Source organism: Schistocerca nitens, chromosome 4, assembly GCF_023898315.1.
Source record: "Schistocerca nitens isolate TAMUIC-IGC-003100 chromosome 4, iqSchNite1.1, whole genome shotgun sequence".
Classification (NCBI taxonomy): Eukaryota; Metazoa; Arthropoda; class Insecta; order Orthoptera; family Acrididae; genus Schistocerca; species Schistocerca nitens.
The window spans coordinates 278026325-278034844 of NC_064617.1; the positions used below are offsets into that span (position 1 = coordinate 278026325).

The 8520-nt window shown below is 43.9% G+C and overlaps 1 non-coding gene across 1 annotated transcript; it reads left to right on the forward strand.

Annotated features, from left to right (window-relative positions):
- Positions 1–5272: 5272 nt before the first annotated feature.
- On the forward strand, positions 5273–5347 carry Trnas-uga (transfer RNA serine (anticodon UGA)). Its single transcript has one exon. It is a non-coding gene; the product is annotated as a tRNA-Ser (tRNA).
- Positions 5348–8520: the final 3173 nt, after the last annotated feature.

An 8520-nucleotide genomic window follows, 5' to 3' on the forward strand; every position in this document is an offset into this window, starting at 1 on the left:
GTAGCAAAGGACTGATGGTCTACAGTATGTGAAACGATGAGGAGCTGTGGTGCAGCTACGAGAGTATTTGAATCGTTAGCCCATTCCGTTTACGTTTGGTACATGTTGACTGTGAAGAGGATGATTGGCTCATTGCGAGAAAACCCCAATGATTGCCAGCGTCTTCGATGGCGTACTCCTTCCAACTGCCCCCCACCCCCCTCTTAGAAGGGGGTGATTGTTCACACCTCAGGTTAGACCTCCCGAACACCTAACAGAGACACCAATTGGCAATTTGGGAAGGTAGCAGCTCAGGCAATCACCCCTCCCAGTGCCTGGCCTGTACTGGGGGTAAGTGCAAACCCTACCTGTCAACCCGAGGCTGTGAATCACGCGTTACCCAGTCACATGTTACGCGTCAGACGCGTGAGCCGGCCTTCAGGAGCGCACAGGGAGGAAGAATAAAAACAAGAGACTCCAACGCCGAAGTGGAGGAATTATAGGGAAGAGGTGAACGAACAAAGGGAAAAAGGAAGAAAAAGAGACTGTTCTTATGTCAGCTACTGAAAATGTGGGACACATTCCCAAAAACACGCCAGGGGAAAAAGAATAGCAAGAGGATAGACATGCAGCACGGAAGGGAAAAGATGCTGCAAAGGCTGGGGGCCCCGTGCTAGCGGAGTACAAACCCGCCAAAGGGCGGCGAGCGCCCTGGAGGAGCAGAATGTGTCGGTCAGGATAGCTCAGTGAATTCGGGCATGGACTGGTCGTTAGACGCCACCTGAGTAAGAAATTCATCTGGGACTTTTCAACCCCTCATGTTGAATGTTGGTGATGTGACTGTAAAGTGGAGCCGCGCGGGATTAGCCGAGCGGTCTGAGGCGCTGCAGTCATGGACTGTGCGGCTGGTCCCGGCGGAGGTTCGAGTCCCCCTTCGGGCATGGGTGTGTGTGTTTGTCTTTAGGATAATTTAGGTTAAGTAGTGTGTAAGCTTAGGGACTGATGACCTTAGCAGTTAAGTCCCATAAGATTTCACACACATCTGAACATTTTGTAAAGTGGAATCGCGAAGAGAGAACTACAGCTAAATCAAGACAAAGCAGACCTCACGTAGAAACGGGCAGGGAACGTCGAGTATTGCGGAGGGTGGTTACAAAAAATCGATTGAAATCAACTAAAGGAATCAGTCATGGGTTTCAAAGTGCTACGAACAGTCCAGCTAGCACAATGACTGTGCGAAGGGAGTTAAAAAGAACTGGATACAATGGTCGAGTAGCTCCTCGTATGCCACAGATTTCTGCAATCGAGACTAACCGACGCTAGAAGTGGCGTAAAGAGCGACGACACTGCATATTGAATGACTGGAAACGAATCGTTTATCGTGATTAATCACGTCATAGCCTGTGATAATCTGATGGAAGGGAATGGTTTTGGCGAATACCTGGAGAACATCACCACCATCATGTGCAGTACTAACAGTGAAGTACGGTGGAGGTGGTGTTACGGTGTGGATCTGTTTAGGATGCGGTCCACTTATTGCTCTTAAGAAAACACTAAATGCGGATGGATAAGAACTGTGTACTGTTTACAGTAGAGGAACAGTTCGGAGATGATGTATCAAATGACAATGCACCCTGTCATATAGCTGCATCTGTAATGCAGTGGTTTGTGGACAATAAAATTCCTGAAAAACTGGTTTGCCCGGAGTTCCGACCTGAACACAATGGTACATCTTTGGGATGAGCTAGAACGTCTACTTCGCTGCAGACCACAGTTTCAACATCACTACCTTCTCCGGTTGCCGCACGTGAGGAAGAATAGTCTGCCATTCCTCCACAGGCCTTCAGACAGCTCATTGGAAGTATCCTCAGCATAGTTCAAGCCGTTATGAAGACGAATGGTGGGCACATTCCATATTAATGTTCACTAATAAATGTCCCCATATTTTTGGCCAGATACTGCATATTACCCGTCTTTACCTAGAATCCACACCGATTATCTGAGAATTTCTATCATCTTGCACTATTTTACATAGTCGACTGATCCTGTGAACGTGTCTTAATTTTTCTTAAGTCTTGCTGCTATTTTCAGGCGCAAAGTCAGAACTGCCTCTCTGCCGATTAACCTTTCCTCAAGCCAACTGATCGTTACAGTGCCTGAATTTTGTTTTCCATTCTTCAGCACATTTATCCTTTCAGTAACTTGGATGCACGAGTTGTCAAGTATATTGTGCGATAGTACTCTTATGTGCCGTTGCTCTCTTCATGTCGGTGTGGATGATATTTCTCTGAAAGTCTCGTGGTTTATCTCCAGACTCGCATATTATGCAAACCAACTTGAATAGTAGTTTGGTCGTCACTTTCGCAATGATTTTAGAAATTCCGTAGGAATGTTATAATTGTCTCCCCGTTTATTTGATCGCAACTGTTCCAACACTCCATTAAAAATATTGTATCCCCTATGTGTTCCGTAATGACTCCAATTTCATTTCATACACGTCACTAGACAGTGCCTCCCCTTCGTAGACGCCCTCCATGTACATTTTCTACCTATCTGCTGTCTCTTCTGCTTAACATTGCACTCTTAATGTTGAGGTCACAGCTTTTGATTAATTTCATTTCATTTATTGCATATTTTAAGAGCTACTGCATGACGTTTTAAAAAGCAGCTAGTATGCAGGGTGTTTCCGTAAGAGCGCGCAAAAATTTAACAGGCCATAGAGGATACTCCACTGAACAGTTTGTGGTAGGGAACCAGTGATCGGAGAACCCAGCTTAAGGAGGTAATAGGAATAAAATCACATTACTGTGTGCTTTTTTCTTTACATTTGTTAAGTGCAAATACCACCACTGACACAATGAACGTACTATTTGCACTGTATCTTACAAAATGTGCTGAAACTGACAGTTATCAGCCTCAATTCAAACATGACATCGGCGAACAAGATTCTGGCGCACCCTGACAAATATTTCTGGTGTGTTTTGAGTCATATCACAAGCAGCTACAATTCTGGCAAATAATTCCATCTCCTTATCCACTGGGGTTTCCTATACATGTGACTTTAGATATCCCCATAGGAAATAATCAAGGGGATTCAGGTCAGGTGACCTCGCAATCCATGGAATAGGACATTCACTTCCAATCCAGAGGCCGGTACTGCTCCATCGTATTGTACTATACGTCTCTGAATAGCACAGAGTAACTAATGGCTCTGTTGTTGATTCATAGCACGTTCTGTAATGAGTCAATGTAAATACGATAAAATAAAGCCACCTTATGGACAAGTAAAACAAACAAATGCTGCATCATGATTTCCTGGTGATCAGGCTCGTTCTCCTCGTTTCCTTGCACGAAATAAAGAATGTACATGTAAATAAACAGCACAGTACGTGTAAACTTGTACGCATATTAGTTGTAAATAAGCTAGAAAACAGTATTGTTAGACAAGTTTACTTCCATATCTCCTTAAGCTGGCATCTCCGACTCCAGGTTCCCTGTCTCTAATTGTTCAGTGGAGCATTCTCTAAGACCTGTTACATTTTTGCACGCTGTTACGGAAACACCCTGTATACTACAATTTTTCACGTAAAAGTACATTGTTCTACATAACTAGCAGAAAAACAAGGGTAATAACAATGAGTTACAAACAAAATTAAATTAGTTGTAGGAAATGGCGTGTAAAAGTAATAAATGTTAGTAATTTAGAAGAAAATATAAGAATTATGGGAAAAGGACGATCAGCATTTTTTTTTCTTTTACTCTGAAAACAAGCTATAACATATAAATTGTGGTTCTCGTTGTTCCTATTCCAGGTGGAAGAGCCTCGTCAGAAACATCGAGCCTGTCCCATCTGAAGTAGAGTACAAAATTATGTCTCCTTACATTACTAAATGAAATACATCATGAGAGACTCATTACACTATTTGTCTTACTATAAATAAGTGTAATTCCTCATATTACACGTGTGTATTTATGTTGTATGTTTGTGTGTATGACCAGTGCCATAAGCGAGAGGGAAGTCTCGGGACTTAAACTTCGAGCCTCGCCTCACTGTATGGTGCATTCCTTAGTTGTAATGATCGTCTCGTTGCTTATACTACTCATTTTCCTTTGAATTGTTTGGTTATCATATTTAAAATTCAGTTTAGATAAATGAATTAATCAGGTGCTATGTCTGCTTTTCTTATCTATTTTAGGTGTTATACTTCTTGTGTTTTGAGACTGTGTCTATTTTCTGTGTCTGCGTCCATATCAGTGTCTGTGGCTGTGTCTGAGTTTATGTCCTGTTGTCGTGTCTGTTGTGAGTCTGTTCGAAATCTGCCGTTGGATTTTCTTGTCTGTAGGCATCATGCAGTGTTCTTCAAACCTTAGCAGCGATGTTACCTAGAGCACACCATTTGTCCGGGTCGCGTAACATTTTTTTTCATGTCATTACATTCCGTTACGGATGTTACATGTGCGGGAGTGCAGCAACGTAATGCCACGTGTTCAGGAGAACCATATGCCGCGCTTGCACGGGTAGCGCTCTGGCTGGGGCCCACACGGTTCAGATAGACTGGATACGGGCCGTCGCCGGTCACAAAGTGTACCATGCGGCGACTTGGATGCGCATGCTTCAGCTTCAGCCGTTCACGTATATTGGGGAAGAGGGAGAAAACGCGACGGTCTTCATCGGTCATCTCCCACTCCCATTCCATATGTCAAGGCGCTAGCTGTTTAATTGACGCATGTCATACGATCTTTGTTATTTCTAGAACCTTGTCGTGACTTCCCCTTGCTTGCCACTGATCTGTGGCGGATAGTGACGTTAGTAGAGCAAGTTCCCATAACAACACACAAGGCCTCTATTGATGTGGTGCCAAAAGCACTGCACATTCTGAGTAGTATGTTCCTTTATTCCCGCCTCACTGTGTTTTCTACAGGTCACTAGACACAGACGATGCGCTCATGGACTTGCTGCAAAGCATACTATGGCTCGAAACTTCCTGGCAGATTAAAACTGTGTGCCGGACCGAGACTCGAACTCGGAACCTTTGCCTTTCGCGGGCAACTGCTCTACCATCTGAGCTACCCAAGCGCGACCCACACCCCGTCCTCACAGCTTTACTTCCGCCAGTACCTCGTCTCCTACCTTCCAGACTCTACAGAAGCTCTCCTGCGAACCTAGCAGAACTAGCACTCCTGAAAGAAAGGATATTGCGGAGACATGGCTTAGCCACAGCCTGGGGGATGTTTCCAGAATGAGAGGTGAGGTACTGGCGGAAGTAAAGCTGTGAGGACGGGGCGTGAGTCGTGCTTGGGTAGCTCAGTTGGTAGAGCACTTGCCCGTGAAAGGCAAAGGTCCCGAGTTCGAGTCTCGGTCCGGCACACAGTTTTAATCTGCCAGGAAGTTTCATATCAGCGCACACTCCGCTGCAGAGTGAAAATCTCATTCTGGAAACATACTATGGCTTTCAGGAGAGCTGTGTGCTAAGTTCGTTGTGTCTTCAGAGCTAGTCGGTATTGTGTTGGATTTAGCCTTGAAAATCTGTGCATCAGTTTCGTCGCTTTGTTAATGGACAGTCTTGTGTGTACACTGAAAGTAAGTCGTTCGTCAACGTGTATTACTAAATATCGTGTTACTTGTTTTCTCTTTATGTTTACGTTATTTTAATGATTGGGTTCCGTTTTAGTGACCTTTTGAATGACAGATATACAATTTTGTTTGCAGCTATTTTGAGTTTATTACAAGGGTTGCCCAGAAAGTAATGCACCGTATCTTTTTTCCAAAATTCTTTATTGTACATAATGAGAGCTGCACACACGAAAGAATGGTGTTTTATCTACACTCTCTATGTTTCCACGTAATCTTCATCCTGTTCTATGGCCTTTCTCCAGCGCGAAACAAGGGCGTGTATGCCCTGTCGGTACCAATCCTTGTCCTTGTGACGGAGCCAGTGCTTCACTGTGTGAATCAGATCCTCATCGTCCTCAAGATGTCTTCCGCGAATGGAATCATTTAATGGCCCAAACAAATGGAAGTCCGAGGATGCTAGGTCAGGGCTGTCAGCTGTGACAGCCGTGGATAGGCTCCCCGACCGCTGAAAGACGTGGAGCTCCGCCGAACCGCCTTCTCATGACCACATCCTCCATGTCCAGCGACTAGCTGTACTTCTGTCGACAGCAGATGCTCCATAAGGCTTTGCACAAACGTTTGTGAATATTCCCCACAGTTTCTTTCTCTGTAGTGAGAAATTCAATGACAGCACATCGCTTGTAACGTGCATCACTTACAGACCCTGTTTTGAAACTGTCCTGCAGCTATGCTATTTGTCGGAAGTGACGAAAACTTGGCGCTCTCATTCAGGAGATTTCAAATAATACATTTCACATTTTTTGTATTGTTTTCGGCTGAGAAAAAAATGTAGTGCATTACTTTCTTGGCAACCCTCAAACTTATTCTTATGAGAAGTTCTGTAGTTTCGTTTTCTAGGTGCACTCGTGAGTTTACTGATACAACAACTAATAAGTCATCTGCATAAGCGACTAACCAATTTAACCTGACATAGGTCTCCAAGTAGTTTAGGAGTGGCTCGATAGCAATGTCGCAAAATATTCATTCACAGACTGAGCTTTGTGGGCATCCTTTCGTTATTTTCTTTATCACTTTCAGGTGTGCTGCCAAGCTTTTGAAATAATCTGATGAGCTTTTATACTGGGCTGTTGGTAGTTGCACCTTCCTCAGCGCAGCGAACAACGCAGGCCACCAAAGGCGGCACCTGCGATGTCGATAAAAAATGCAACTGAATATTTAGCGTTAGTCTTGTGTATTATTTCTAACGTTCCGTTGATTGCATAATCTATTGATCTTTTTCCCCTAAAATCATATTGGTGTGAACTTAGACCAAAGAGCTGCCTGGATGAGTGCATTCGATCGCAAAGAAGCCGTTCCTGTATCTTAGCCAACGTATTTGGAAGATAGACTGGCTTGTATGTTTTGGGATCAGTTGGATTTCTGTCCTCTGATTGGTTAATAATGACCACGTTGGCTGTTTTCCAAAGAGCAGGGACTCTCTCTTGTTGTAAGACGTCGTGTAGCATGCCCGTTAGAAAGGGAGTGATCTGTGTGACAGTATTTTAGGAATTTGAGAAAGTTTTCCATCTGCGCCGGGCGCCTTTCTATTTTCAGGTATAGCTATCGCTAGCGCCACCTCTTCACGGGCGAAAGGGATGGCACTACCGCCATTTTTGTAAATATTGCTCGTCTGGTCACTTAAGCCCATGTGGTGTTGTTGGTAGTGTGTTTCTTCGGCATCAGGGAAGAGCTTACTCAGCAGAAATTCTGCCATGCATCTCAGCGCAGTGTCGTCGTACTGTCTGCCCGTTTTAATTTTGACAGAACGGTTGGGGTCTTAATTCGTTTTGTCCGTAACTTAATCGGTTTTTCCCATGTGTTTTCTGTAGTTGTGTCTCAACAAAGTTGTCCCATTGGTTTTGTCTTGTTTCCTTTAGTTCTTTCTTGTATTTTTGCTTCGCGTCATAGTATAGTTCAAGTCTAAGTTGTCGTTCTTGTACTGTCTTGGCTCTTTCATCACATGAGTCTTGCCAACTCTATCGACCATGGTAGCTTACGTTTCCGTCCGGCTTTCGCTTGTGGAATGCCTGGCGACTGCGCTCTTTGGAGTAAGCCTGTTAGATCACACGTTTTTGTAGACCATGGTATCTTGGATAGCGTGTAGTGGAAAATCTTCTACTATGTCTCTACCTTTATGCCGGTTTTCCCTGTCTAGAAGTAATCACTGATATTTTGAAGTAGTGGTGCGTGTGTTCAAGTGTCTGTGTGAATCATTATGGGATTGTGGTCAATGTGTGTTGCTTTGTCCAGTACTTCCTATTTTGTTTCTTATGCTAGTGAGTTTTTGTTTACTAGCGATGTGTCTATATTACTGACTGCTCTAGCGTCACCACAATATGTTGGTACTTGTCCTCCTTCGTTTAATACAAATAAGTTGCACTTATTTATGATGTCACTTATCATATGTCCTCTTGTATCTTTTCTATCAGCATACCAGAGCGTTGATTGGGCGTTAAATAGTCTTTTACGTTCGGAAAATTGTGCAACTTCTCTGGTTCCGTCTGAAAAAGGTTTAACGACGTGCGAATACTGAGCGTACAGTGATGTGATTATACGAGTACATGTGTAGCGACCGTGAGTGATTTCAGCTGTGCTACGTGCTGCTAACAGAGCTGTGTAATGTTCGTTACTGTGAAGATCATGCTTGTTACTGCTATTGCAGCCTTTGCGTCTTTTGCCACTGTGACTGCCGCGTAATGTTTCGGAAGTCCTGGAATTTTCCCACCACGCATATATTGTCCTTGGAGACAGAGTACATCCGTTCCCACTTCGTCCAGTAGCCTTCGAAGTTCGATGGCTACTAATGTACTCCTCGTACAGTTTAACTGTATAATCTTGAGAATGGGTATTTGGTATAAGCGAAACACTGAGGTGTAGTATCCTAGGCATTGAAATAGACGCGTCCATATGCTCTTACAACGTCTTTG